Raw genomic sequence first — 15,971 nt, forward strand, 5'->3', positions numbered from 1 at the left:
TTTAGTGCATGCATAACATCTTACTATTGTATCTCTTTTTCTCAAGTGATGCCTTGAGCAGTCTTTGCCAATGTGTCCATATTCTCCACAATAATGACATCTGCACCAGGTATTGTAATCCCATCCAAAGATTTCCTTAATAAGTTGTTCAGCTAGATTGAATCATTTTGATCTGCATCGGAATGCCTTGTGGCCATGCTTCTTGCATTTGTGACATTTGCCTTCAAATTTTGGTTTTTCCTTGCATTCATTAGCTTTATGACCGTGTTGACTGCAATTGTAGCAGTTACCATTGAATTTACCTTTTCCATTGCTCCAACATTTTTTTGATGTGTGACCTAACTTACCACAGTGATTGCAAGTAGGTCTTTGATTCCTTTGGGCACCTTGTTTGGAGGTTTCACCTTCTTCCTTATAACCAAGACTAGCTTTACCTTTTTTTCCATGAAGATTCTGCTCACTTTGTTGATTTAATTGAGTCATGTCTGCTTGAGATTTCATTATCCTTTCATTGACTTTCTTTTCAGTGATTAAGTCATTTTCCAAACTTTCATTGATTTTTCTTTCAGATCTTAAGTCACTTTGTAAGCTTTCATTGATTTGTCTTTCAGTGATTAAATCATTCCTTAGGCTTTCATTTTTTAGATCTCAGATTCATAATTTCTTCATTTGCATTAGATAGTTGATCTATAAGATCTTCATGCTGATTGGATTGATTATCTCTTGCCTTCAAGTCTTCATTTTCCTTGTTTCTCTATTCCAAAACTTCACATAGCCTAATTGATTGGATTTCTTGTTCTCTTTTAAGCTTTCTTGCGTCTTCTTGCAGAGAGCCATTCTTTGCTAGGATTTCCTTGATTGCCTCATTAGCTTCATCTAAACTACTTGATGGTAAAAGGTCTTTAACCTTTTCTTCAACATACTAATTGATTGGGAAAGATGCTCCTTTGCTTCTTTGAGTTGAGCCATAGCCATTTCCAGATCTAGCTTTTCATTTTCAATAGCTTTGTCAAGTCTGAATATCTCCATTTTCGTTGATCTTTGCTCAAGCTATCAAAATTTATCCTAAGAACCATAAAGCTCTGATACTAATTGTTGGAAATATTCAAGATATGATAGGTTACTGAGAGGGGAGGGGTGAATCAGTAACTTCAAAACTTTAAACAATTCAACACTTTAACCATATATACTATTCACCATTCATTCATCTAATCTACTACATATATGAGAGATAAAACATTCACAACACATGTACATAGTGATTTGGTAACCCAAAAACCTTCCAAATACAAAGTAAAATTGGGGTGGGGATGATACCCACAAAACTTCAATACTGCAATATAAAGTTGGCTTGTTAAGGCTTACATTGACCACTTCTGATGATCTTCCCTGTTAGGAGCACAAGGACTGCTAGGTCCACCTTGTTAGAGGATTTTACAAACATACAATGAAGTATGCACTCAGTTAAGAGATTTAAAAAAGACTGTTAAGTCTACCTTGTTAAAGGATTTAGAAACTGGTTCACCTGTTAGGATGAAACAGTAGATTTGACTTACAACTTAATTGTTGATTAGATCCTTGAAGTACAGATCACCTTTTGTGATTGATGAATCTTTTAATGTTCCTTGTTGACCTTGCTAAGTATTCTGCTCTGCTGCTGATTTGCATTTTCACTTCTCAAAACATTACATGTCTCTCTTGATACTCTCATGCATTATATTGCAAATGATATAATGCATTACATATATATCATTCCAATAATTACAATTGCAAGGTCGACCAAAACACAAGTGAACAAGATATTACTGAGTTGGCCAAATAGTAGAAAACTCAAGTTCCTCAAGCTGACTTGGTGACCTTCTGATGCTCAGCATCCACTACATTACTCAGCATCATCATGCGCTCAGTAGAAGTAGAAGCTCAGTCCATATTAACCACACAACGTAGCTTGGAACTCGGTAACCATTGGAGACTTGGTAGATATAGTGTCACTCGATAAAAATTGAATCCTTTGTTTACCTTGATTTCACTCGATAAACACTACACTTCTTTCACTCCATAAAAACTGGCTTCCATCATACAAACTAATGATTCAATAGACAATGTGAAGCTTAGTGAACACTGTAGACTCAATAGATACTGCTCGACTGCACATTCACTCGATAACTTCAAGAATGCTCGGTGTGAACTGCTTAAGTGATGAACCTATAAGCTAACCATTGAATGCTCAGTATACACTCTAGACTGAGTGACAAGCTCGGTAATCATTCATAGTCAAATAAGTGTTATTACTAATGAAAAATACAATATAATGCCAACACCTTAATCCTCTGAAAGGTTCAACAATATGGGACTTCATTTTAGCCTCAAGGGATATTGTAACTAACTATATTTCCTAGGAAGTTAACAATGGGTATCAAGTTAAATTTTGGCATGACTCATGGAACAAGGCCCTACCACTAAGCATGATGGAAGGAGTGGATCACATGATAATTCCATCAAAAAAATTGAAGGGGTCACTTCTGATAAACTACCTATCTGCAATCTCAATACATTCAAGAAAGGTGATTTGAAAAGATCCATCAGATTTGAATCTTCCTCCTTAGGATTTCCAACTACTAGAAAAGAGTTTCTCAAAAAAATAGTGTATTTATCAAACACGGATGATAAGGTGGTTTAGGTCCTTGGAAAAGAAGGCAATTACAACATTAAGGATGGGTATAACATCATCCAACAATAGGAAATCAAATCTTCTTCCTATTAAGCATTCAAATTTTGATGGAGCTAATTAACATTACCCAAAGAGGCTACTTCTCATGGTTAGCATTGAAAAATAGGGTTTTAACCAATGACAGACTTCACAAACTAAATATTGCACAACCTTTTATTTACTTACTATGTGGCCAAGTATCAGAAAGTGTAGACTATTTATTCTTGCACATTTCCACAACATTGTTGGACTTTTGTGCTAAGAAAACTTCATTATTCAATTTCATTGCCAAGAAATCTCTAGGACTTGTTCCAATCTTGGCCAGAATTACACCTAGTTTCCTTATTTTCTATGTTATGAACATGTATACTAGCATTGATTGTGTGGGCAATCTGGTGGGAGTGCAATAAAAGAATCTTCCACAAAATCTCCTCTACAATTGAAGTAATACTATCTAACTTGGAAAAGTCAATTTTTGAAATGGTGAACTCCAATCATTCAAAGCTTGAGTGTAACCTACATATGACAAGCTGGGATAGTGTGATTACAATGGAATGGAAACACATTCTTGTACCATTTGGTTGGTGTCTGTAAAATTATAAATCAAATTCACAAGCTCACAAACCGATTCATTGTCTCCCTCCAGCTGAAGGGATTGTGAAACTAAATTTTGATGGATCCTCTAGAGGTAACCCAAGTGATTTAGGAGTAGGTGCATATATTCAAGATCATCATGTAGTAGTTAAAGCATTAAAAGCTTGCCCTCTTCCTCATGGTATGAATAACATGGTGGAAGTGCATGGACTATTCATGGGCCTCACATTTTCTAAAGCAAGAGGATTTAAATGACTGCAAATAGAAGGGAACTCTTTGATTATTATCAATAGCTACATAAAATGGGAAACACATAGCTATCAATTAGGATATATCTTCCAACAAATTTGGTTCCTTTTGGATTCCTTTGATGAAATATACATATCTCATACCCTTTGCTAGGGGAATGTAGTGGCAGATTATCTTGCTAATATAGCATGTGATGGCCAAGACATGATGTCACTTGCACCTATCAAACTCATTTATCAGGACACTAAACTGTAAGATCTAGTTTGTATGGATATGATAGCCTCCTCATCAAAGAAAATTGCAAATTTGGCAACTTAAATTATTACTTTGTGTAGGTGTTGCGAGGAAGTACATTCCTAGAATATTTTGTGGGAACTCCTCATTCCCAATGTGCAAATGAAAATCAACTTACTTCATCCTTGAGATTGTGGAGATTTGATGGGTAGGGTAATTTATGGCTTGATTAATGGCAGTACACCTACGGCTCTATTTATATCCTCATTCACACTTACACATTAGTCATTTTGTTTAGTCCAATTTGCAACAATGGAGCTATGGACTGGGCAGATTTTGAAGTGTAGACAATGTGACAAGTATCACCATGATGTGTTGCCAAGAAATTATAGACTAATGATACAAGCTCTGGGGATGGAAGAGGTCTTGCTTGTGAACATTGAGGAGGAATCTTTTGATGCCATGTTTTTCTATCACTCATTGAGAATTCAGACTACTATCCGCATAGTAATTAGGGAAGAAATATTGGCACCACATGTTCATCAATTCTTTTTCCTAGCACAACTTATAGCCATCTTCATGTCCAATGCTCTAAACCTTATTAAATTAGTGCCTATGTACATTTCATTAGCAGAGAAAGTCATTAAACCAAGTTATTTGTAGAACAATGAGCTTATGAGGGAAATACAAAAATATGATCTACGGGACGGACTGGCAATAGTTAGTGGTTTATTTTCCAAGTGTCTATTTTTATAAAAATGTCCAAGTTCCAATTGGATATCATATGTAACTGCATAGGTAATTGAATACTATCAAATATATAATTGTATATAACAATGATCTTGGGGTTTCTTACTAGTTCTTCCATAGGGGATTTATTGAATTAGATTATTATTAATAAAATATGGTGGATAATCCACTTTTCTTTTTAAAAAATCCTAAGCATTATGACACCAAATTGCATATCACACCCATATTTTGCACTTTGACAACTTTTTTCCCAAATGAGCAACTTTTTGCAAACATGAAAGAGATTGATTCAAAACACTTAAAACTTCCTTAAAAAAACCTAATGGACTCTTATATATCTATTATTCCCATCACAACATTTCTAAGGTCTTGAAAGTCAAAATTTGAGGGCTTATACCTCAATCTCATAGGTGCTCCTACACCAGCAAACTGTTTGGTCAACAAAAAATGTCCTATAGCACTGTGTTCCTGGACTAGTTCCACTTTGCACTACTATATCTCATATTTAATGATATAATAATAATAGTTATCATCTAAGTAGATCAAATACATCTCATATACCATATTAATGAAGTTATAAACCAATCAAATATATCATCTGTCGTTGTTGACCAAAATTGTCCAACTGTATTTTGTGTTCTTTTCCTAGACTTGGGCATTATTCATATTCATGACATACTAAAATTTTTTACCAACACTAATGACTATACCAATGATTTATGTTTCCATCAATGACAAAATTTATACTATTTTATTTCATTCACTTTCCAATAGTTTTGATTACGTAAAAATAAGTTTTAAAAGATTTGAAACCTTTAACACAGTATCAGAGAAGTACAAACATAAAAGTTCAAACAATAAAATGCCTTAGAGAACAATTAACCAACCAAAAAAATATGACACCAAAGTATATCTATACACTAAAAGATAGAAAAAGAAAAGAAAAAGGACAACAACTAGACAACTACAAAGTCTTCAATAGGTCAGCAACTTGATTTGCCAGAATGTTCATATTTTTTGTAGAAGCTTTGATTTCATCTAGCTTTTTTTCTTCCACTCCTTTAGTCTTCTTGGAATTGGACCTTGTGCACTTGCTTGGGCCCTAGTCCTAATTCACAATAGAGGAGTCATGGCCTTTACTCTGATCCATCTTTTTCAACAATGTATTGAAGTTATTAGCCACATTCTTCAAAATACTACAATTTTGATTTGCCAATTTCTTAACTACTTTTCCATATTACTTACTCTAGCATCTAGACTCTCCATCCTTTTTTGGATATCTTTGTTTACCTAATCAAGGTTCCTATTTTTGGTTTCAACTATTGGCACACACTTAATCTAATTTTTTACCTCTTTTGCATTGCCAATGACTTCAAAGAGCCTATCAATGTATTGACCCAACATATTCTCCCCCTTGTCATCCTACTAAGCTGATCAGAGTCCTTTGAAATCTCTTCCATTTATATTTAAGGGTACTAATATCCTTCATAATTGACCCTGGGTTACCCATGATTCCCTTTAGGAACCCCTTTTCATCCTCTTCCCTATTATGTTCAAAGTAGTCCTCCTGCTCCCCCTGTTTGTTTTTATCCAAGTCCACTTCCTTAGTAACATTTTCATCACCCTCATCTTGAGAAAATGTCATTTTTTTTTTCATTCCGTCCTTTTGATTAAAGGTTCATCATAAGAAGAAATAGAGACCCTTTATGCATTCTTTCCCCTGTTTCCCACGACCTTCCCTATGATTCCTCTCTTCTAAAAGCCCTTTCTCTGCTCTTCCTCATAATCACTATCTTGATCTGACTCACTCTCCTTTCCCTTCTTTTTCTTCTTTTAAGTTCTTCCTAGATCCCCTTTCATGTTCTTCTTCAGATCAACCTCATCCACCTCATAATTGGTATCCTTATCAAAATCCTCCTCAAAATCACTACCCTCCATCTAATAATCAAGTGATTTATTGCTTAGCATGGGACTATCCACCTTTTTTGACTTCAGAAGGTTCATAATTAAAACCATTAACCCCTCATAGCAGGCGTGATCTCCCTCAAGGTAATTTTTAAAGGAAAGAATATAATTACCTAGAGATTGTTTGACATAAAAAGGAAAATTTATCCTAACCCCATGCCTAAAATGATTGACTAACATGAAATGGTGACTATAAATCTTAGTGAAGCACTCATCTAAAGTAAGATATTGAATAATCACAAACACAACGAATCTCCAAGGGCACGAAATGGAAGATGGGCTAAAGTAGGAACTATCTATTTTAACTAATCTGTTGTGTTCTTTAGCTGAATCTAAAAACTCATTGACCACCCTATCAGAGAGCTTCCTATCCTGGTAGAAATTAATGCCCTCCATATTTAGCCCCATAGCTTCATCTATGATGTCTTTAGACACCTCCATCCTTTAATTTCCCACTCAAACACTCTCATCTTTCCAAGTCTTTATGAAATTTTGGCTGATGGTAGGGTTGCTCCCTTTCAATTTTTCCATAAAACTAGTAAAGTTCCCTTGCTCTAGAATTTCCTAGATTTCCTTCTTCTTCCTCCACTCTTTGCAACTAGACAATTCAATTCTTCTTTGCTTTCCTCCCATCTTCTTATCTCCAAGACAAATTTTCTTTCTTCTCAGAAAAACCCTCTATAGCTGAAAACTATAGTTGATATCACATCCTAGGAAATTTGTGGGAAAAAAGACCCACAATCTGTGTGGTATCGATTGGTAATACACTATCCTTCTCATAATAGCCTTCCACTTTCCAATTCTACCCATATAATAATTACTCCTTCCTAGCATTTTCATCATTAACGAAGCACTTTTGCTTACTTCTAGCTTTGTCATGTTCAACCAATAAGCACCCCTCAATAGGTATGATATCATTGTGGTTCCATATTACCTTCTCATCACTCTTGCATGCCACATTAGCTACCTAGTTAGCAACTTTATTTGTTTCTCTATAATTATGAGAAACAACATAGATTTCAAATGATTTGATAAGATCTATGGCCTTACTTATAATATAATTAATATTCCAAGAAGAATCGGTAACTTTATTAAGATAATTAATAATATTAAGGGAGTCCCCCTCAAGCCATATCTTATTCAAATTCAAACTCTTTGCATAGTTAAGACCATAGAGGGCCACACTAGCTTCTGCCACATGGTTAGTTTGAACTCCAATAGGAATGGCTATTTTGCCCACTCTATCCCCATTTGCATTCCTAATGATGATACCATAGCCAGCAATTCTTGGGTTGCCCTTGGAGGCCCCATCAAAATTTATCTTATACCAATCCCTCAGGGGGCAATCCCATCTAGCTAGATCCCTAAGGTTAGGACCAATTTGCATCAAATTGATGCCATTTAAATTCCAATTCTGAAGCACTGATTCTTCCCAATCATTCTAAGGTTGTTGACCTTTTCCACTGGATCTAATATTCTTAGTCACCATATTCTTTATCTTATAGAATACTTGATCTAGATTAGATTTAAACCCCTAAACACCCTATCATTATGTTCCTTCCAAACACCCTAGCAAAGGAATAGTAGAATAAAATCCCACAATCTCAATACTAAGACATTATTAGATGGTGACTTCTCAATAGTTGTGTGATAAATTACTTAATTGTTTTAAAATTTTCAAGGGTACCCCTCCCCTCTTAGTATATTGGATGTTCAAAATATAAACACCCACAAAATAAGTCATGACACCATAATGGGATCAATTGAATTAATATTTCTCAATATGATAATCTAATAAGGCAACTTTTGATCAAAGATCATAGTTTAACAAGAATTATAAACAGACTAGGTTTAAATGACCTTGTTTGATATCTCCCCTCAACCATTATAGAGGATTATCTAGGCATTCTCAAACATATGAAGCCAATTGGATTTGATTCCTTGTCCCTTCACAAATATCATGCACAACATCATGAATGTGCACGTGCACACACACACACACACACACACACACACACACACACATAATATCTTGACAATCAGTGAAGTGAGAATCATAATATGGGTTATGAATCTCATGAATTGGTAATATAAAATTATCCTTCTTCACACAAATACACTAGGGAAAGGATTAGTAATATATTACATTAAGCATGTTAGTATCCTAACCATCCACAATAATATCACAAGAATCGTGGGTTAGTCCATAATAATATATCATAAGCATGAAACATAATCATCATAGATTATAACTAGAAAGAAACAATAAGAAATTATCCTATTAACATTAAGCTATCCGTCATATGCATTAATAATCAAATTATATCGTAATCATGTCCTATAACATGAAATAATCATAAATAGTCCATCACACATATCAAGGTCCTAATCACATAAACTACTATAGAAACATATGTAAGGTATCTCAAATCATAAGTAATAAACCTAAAAACATTAACTTCTCTATCATATATATGTCATCAATAGTATCATAAAAGCTTTAAATATATTGTCATCATAAATAGTCCACTAGAAGAGATCAAATAAGTACCTCAACACACAAAATCACACCTAAAATAGTATCACTTCCACATAAGAAAAAAGAGGTACATGAAAGGGAAATATAAAATTTATTAGACTTAACTCATGATCATGTAAGTGTAAGTTGAATGTCATAATACCTTCTTTGTTGTGCTAGGGTTACAAAGGTGTTATAGGTCTCCAAAATTAGAGTATTTATTTAGTAATATTATAATTTTACCATTTAAGTTGACATATATAACTTTTCAAAATTCCCTCATGAAACAATAAAATGATATCTACATCCTCTGATAATGAAATATTCTCCAAATCTACTATGCAAGTTATTAATCAATATGTCATTACAATGATATCATTGTGTTCATAAAGAATAAACAAAATAATTACACATTTCCATCTCTCACATGAGAGCATTCTATTTTCTTGACTCTATGAGCATTTGAACATATATATATATATATATATATATATATATATATATATATATATATATATATATATATATATATATATATATATATATATATATATACGATCAATCATTAATGAAAAATTAAGTTATACTTAAACTTAGAATTTATATAGAGTGAATACCATACTTAATCCTAATAAAAGGATAATAGTATTTAAAAAATATCAAAAGCTAGGAGTGAGATTTTCTTAATCAAAGTGCACATCACTTTTAGTCTACCAAAATTTCAAAAGTTAATATATGAAGTAGTTAGACTATGTGTGAGTTACAATAAGATATGTTCCTATCACAAACACAACTAGGTACTATTATCATCTTTGTCCAAAATTAACATGTTTATGTAGTATTTTTGGACTCTAGTAGTTAAGCTAGGAAATTTTTATTCTATCACTCATTACATTTATTTAGCCTAGAATATTTATAAAAGAATCCATTTATTTTCACACATTTATTGACATTAGTTTTGTCATCTTCAATTATTAAGGCTAATGCTACAAAAATAATCATATAAAGGAATACCATTATGAGGGGTGAGCCAAATCGTTGAACTCATCTTGGATGGATGGAAACCAATATTTTCCAAGGTAAAACATTTCCAAGGTCGCACATTAAATCGTCATAAGATGGCACATATTATTTAACACTTGGGAGATTCAATATTTCAAGGAACCATGTTCTTGTTATATGGTATATTTTCCAATTACAACATAGGCTATTGCCAGGGAGAAAAATTGAAGTGAACCTTCTCAAATTGGATATGCATATATAGAAAATAATTGAAGACAACAAACTAATGTCAATAAATTTGTGAAAATAAATGGATTCTTTTATAAATATTCTAGGCTAAATAAATGTAATGAGTGATAGAATCAAAATGTCCTAGCTTAACTACAAGAGTCCAAAAAATACTACATAAACATGTTAATTTTGGACAAAGATGATAATAGTACCTAGTTGTGTTTGTGATAGGAACACATCTTATTGCAACTCACACATAGATCTTAATAATTTAAAAAATATAATATAATTAACTTTTAATTTTTTCCAATCATTTGTTAATAAGGTATTATTAAATGGCTCCATTCATATTAATCTATATTTTTTCATTAAGATCTTTCACACCAAGGACCAAGTGAGAATTATTATTAAGGCTAATGCTACAAAATTGATCATATAAAGGAATACCATTATGAGGGGTGAGTCAAATCCTTGAACTCATCTTGGTTGGATGGAAACCACTATTTTCCAAGATAACACATTTCCAAGTTTGCATGTTAAATCATCCTAAGAGGGTGTGTATTATTTAACACTTGGGAGATTCAAAATTTAAAGGAACCATGTTCTTGTTTTATGGTATACATTCCAATTACAACATAGGCTATTGTCAGTGAGAAAACTTGAAGTGAACCTTCTCAAATTGGATATGCATTTATAGAAAATAACCAATTTGAGAAGGTTCACTTCAAGTTTTCTAATAATATGTGCCCTCTTAGGATGATTTAATGTGCTACCTTGGAAAATATTGGTTTCCATCCATCCAAGATGAGTTCAAGGATTTGGCTCACCTCTTATAATGGTATTCCTTTATATGTCATTTTTGTAGCATTAGCCTTAATAATAATTCTCACTTGGTCTTTGGTGTGAAAGATCTCAATGAAAAAAATATAGATTAATATGAATGGAGCCATTTAATAATACCTTATTAACAAATGATTGGAAAAAATTAAAAGTCAATTATATTTTATTTTTTAATTTATGATAGTTTGAAGAGATAAGTGACTAAAGTAAAATCCAAAACAATTCCCTAAGCAGGCTTGAATAATTATTACATAAGAAATACATACTTTACAAGCTCGCTAATAACATGAATCTACATTAACACATTTTCAATTTCTATTTAATTAATTTCATTTTGATAAATTGTATTTTTAAAATTAATTTTACAGTTTAATTTGTTTCTATCAAAAAATAAGATTTTGTTGAAGTGAAGAAATTTTTTATTAAACAAAAAACTTCACAAACATGATTCTATTAATTACAACTTTATTGATATCTAAATTTTAATAACTTTTCTATAATAATAATATAAAAAATTCTAGGTTACTATTTGTTTTTAATATTTGACTTCTACAATCTATTGTATTTTTTTACATGATTTCTACTTCTAATCTTGTAAATTTGTTTCCTAGGAACTGATCAAACTTTATGATAATAGTGGAAGAAAATAAATATTTAATCAAAAGATTACATAAAACTAGATATCTTCCTAAAAAGCTATTATATAAAAATAATACTCAATCCATTAAAAGACTAGTTAAATTTTTGTAGCCCTATTAGGAGTTGAGAGAACAAAAGAGAGCTCATTGTTTGAGGATAAAGGGTATAGTCACCTTCAAGAACTCATTATCCAATAGAATAAAGTATTACAACTTTTATTTATTTTTTATTTCTACAATCTATAGTATTGTTTTACATGATTTCTACTTCTGGTCTTGTAGATTTGTCTCCTAGGAATAGATCAAACTTCATGATAATAGTGGAAGAAAACAAAAAAATAATCAAAAGATTGTGTAAAACTAGATGTCTTCCTAAAAATCTATTGTGTAAAAATAATAATCAATCCATTAAAAGACTAGTTAAAGGTCTACAACTCTATTAGGAGTTGAGAGAATAAAAGCAAACTCATTGTTTGAGGGTAAAGGGTATAGCCCCCTTGAAGGACTCACTATCCAATACAGTAAAGAATTACAACAAAAGCTCCAACTATACATAACATACTAGTACTTGATTCGTTCCAAGAAATTTTTTATCTTCTCAGTTTCGACATCCAACATTGAGGCTTACACATTACAACAACATGACATCACATTGCATTTCTTTGCATAACAAATTATTTTCCTTTAAACCACTTATATTTTCTATTCCAATCAATTCCTACCAAATACAATATCAAATTGTTTTATATAAGAGTTAAGTGTATGGATGTCAACCCAACAATACTAAGTAATTGAATTACCAAATCAATCTAATTTACTTAGCCATATTTCCCAATAGATAAAAACTATCATATACTATTGTGTTTATGGACTAGTTCCACTTTGCACTTTTGTATCTCATATTAAAAAATATACTTATACATATGATAATAGAAGTAGATCAAATACATCCCATATACCATATTCCTAAATTTATAGACTAATTAGATATTTCCTTTTTTGTTGCTGACCAAAATTATCCAACAGTGCTTTGTGTTCCATTCCTAAAATTATGTATTTTTCACATTCATGACATACCAAAATTTGTCACCAACACTAGTGACTATACCAATGATGTATGTTTCCATCAATGACAATATCTATATGGTCACATGTCATTCACTTGCCAACAATTATGTGATAAATTACTTAAGTGCTTTAAACTTTTCAAAGGTATCTTGATTCACCCCTCCCCTCCTAGTATATTGGATGTTCAAAATGCCAACACCCTCAAACCAATCCATGACACCCACAACTTAAATTGAGTAAATTAATATTTTTCAACATGGTAATATGATAAGGTAACTCAAGACCAAGATCATTGTTTAAGAAGAATGCTAACAAGGCCAGGTTCAAATGGGCTTTTATGATATCTCCCTTCTACCGTTATTGAGTATTATTAAGGTACACTCAAGCATATGAAGCCGAGTGGATTTTATTCCTTGTCCCTTCACAAATCTCTTGTGCAACAACATACACACATATGCATCTATATATAATATGTCTTGACAATCAGTGAAGGGAGAATCCTAATATAGGATATGATTATCATGAATTAGTAATGTGAAATTTTCCCTCTTCACATGAACAAATCAAGGAAAGGATCAATAATATATTACATAGAACATTCTTATATCCTAACCATCCATAATAGGTTCACAAGAATCATGGGTTAGTCCATAATAATATATCATAATCATCATAGATCATCAATATAAAGAAACCATAACAAATTATCCTATTAACATCAATCGATCCATCATATGGATAAATCATCAAAGTATATCATCATCATGTCCTATAAGATGATGACATCATAAATAGTCCATCATACACATCAAGATTCTAATCATATAAACTACTATGCAAACAAATGGAAGGTTATCACAGATCATAAGTAATAGACCTAAAAACATTAGCATGCCTATCATATATATGTCATCATGAATAGTCCACTAGAATAGATCAAATAAGTACCTCCACACACAAACATGCACCTAAAGTAGTATCACACCCACACAAGAAAAAAGAGAAATGTGAAAGGGTATTACAACATTTATTAGACTTACCTCATTAGCATCTAAGTGTAAGTTAAATTTCATAAAACCTTCTTTGTTGTGCTAGGGATACAAAGGTGTTATAGGTCTCCATAATTAGAGTATTTGTTTAGTTAAAATATTTCAATTTTATTATTAGTTCCTAGCTGCGCCAAGATACTTATGCATCTGTGTGATGCAAATTGTCAAATTACATCCAATCGTATGGAAGAATTTTTTTCAATATATCCATTCTTCCTATGTTACTAAATTTAAAAAATGCTAATTATTTGTATGTTGATTGGTTGAAAGAAAAAATAGCAAGGGGGAAAATTATTTTTCATTGCAAATAAATACTAAAAAATTCTTTTCGAAAAAATTGCTAAGATTATAATTCTTTTAAATTTATATAATCTTTGATTCTAGAAGTTTGGTGGCTCGACATTTCATAGCTGCTCATGAACTCTCTGCTAGAAGTTTCTTGGCTGGTGGACTCTCCAGAGCCTTCCGACACATGGAAGCCATTTGCTAACGACATGGTCAGTCATGCAATGGAAATCCGTATTGCCATAGTTATGCCGTTGCAAACATAACCATAGAGTATCACGGCTACAGTATGAAATCTGATTTTTTTTTCCCCACCAGGAAGAGGAGCAAAGAATGGGTGTTCAGACTTTCATTGCTGTAATTTCTCTAAAATCTAAATCTGTTTCTCCCTGAAACCATGAGGATTTAGCTTGTTCAGAATAGGATCTGTGTAGTCTTTTCTTGAAGAACACCACAATTTCATAAATGCTTCTCAATTCATCCAGCAATTTATCTACCCTGGGTCGTTTCAGAACATAGTAAGTGAAGCTTCCATTAGGGTGGAAGAATTCAAGGGTGAAATCATGCCTTTGGGATGGTTTATGAGTTGTATGGATTAGGGTTTCATCCAGATCCAAGACTAGGGTTTTCTTGCTCATTTTTCTGTCAAATTTTTCAATGGGAGGCAACATCTATTCATGGAGATTAACAGAAGAGAGCATCCGTGTGTAGGAGAGAATCTCTTTTCTAACGTCTCGATCTGATGGGGCTGTGGACTTTGCAAGATACTTACAGAATCCCATGACCTCATACAGGGCCCTGTCATTTGTGTTGCCGTTAAATTCAAAGATGGGAAATGCATTATCTGACTGGTAAGAAAAATAAGGCTTCTCATCAACTAAAATCAGCTAGCTTAAATCCCTCCCAAGCATTGAAAGATCTTTGATCAGTATAAAATATGGCAGCTTCATGCAATGTCTTCTATAAAAACGGTGTGTCAAGGGAATGAGATTATCCATTTTTTCCAGCACAGCATCCACAAAATCCTTTTCAGCTGATGTGAAGATCACAATCTCATAACCAAGACCTGGCAATTTACTCAAAAATTGCTCCAACCCAGGCCTCTTTAGCACATAACATATATGTCTCCCTTCTAAGCCCTCTAGTTCTACAGTAAAATCATATCTTGGAAGCTCTGATGCACTATAATGGATAATTATCCCTTCAAGATTTACAACTACATTTTTCTTATAGTTTTCCCCAATTGGGGGCAACCAGGGAAAATTCTCATCAATGCTCTGTTCTTCATCTTTATCCTTCTCAGCTGCTAAACAAGTCCTCACATCTGAAGCCCTGGATTTTGCAACATGACTGCAGAAATCTATGAGGTGAAATAGAGCATTGTCCAATTCCATACATTGCATATCTCTGCTGAAAGAATCTACAGGGAGAAAATTCTGGTTGTAACGATCCACAAGGCCAAACATCAACATAAATCACCTTCTCCAGATCTCTCCCAAGCTTTGAAAGATCTTTCACAAGTCTGGCATGGATTTCTGTACATGAATTTTTGAACAGCCTATGTGTAAGAGGGATCACATTCTGTTATGGATCAAGCTTATCTAAGAGAGCACTAGCATTAGGCCTCTCTAATTCGGTAAAAACCACAATTTCATAAAGCCCTTGCAATTCTTCCAAGAATTTGTCCAATCCAGGCCTCTTGGATACAAAAGTAGTGTGCATCTCTCCCCCAAATCCATACTGAACCCTATATTCCCCCTTCTGAAAAAATGGATTTATATCGACCAGTATTCCCTTCAACTCCAATACCAGTATAAACTTGCTATGATCTACAGGAG

The sequence above is a fragment of the Cupressus sempervirens genome, chromosome 11, assembly GCF_028749045.1.
Source record: "Cupressus sempervirens isolate cs-2001-9-10 chromosome 11, ASM2874904v1, whole genome shotgun sequence".
NCBI classification, from domain to species: Eukaryota; Viridiplantae; Streptophyta; class Pinopsida; order Cupressales; family Cupressaceae; genus Cupressus; species Cupressus sempervirens.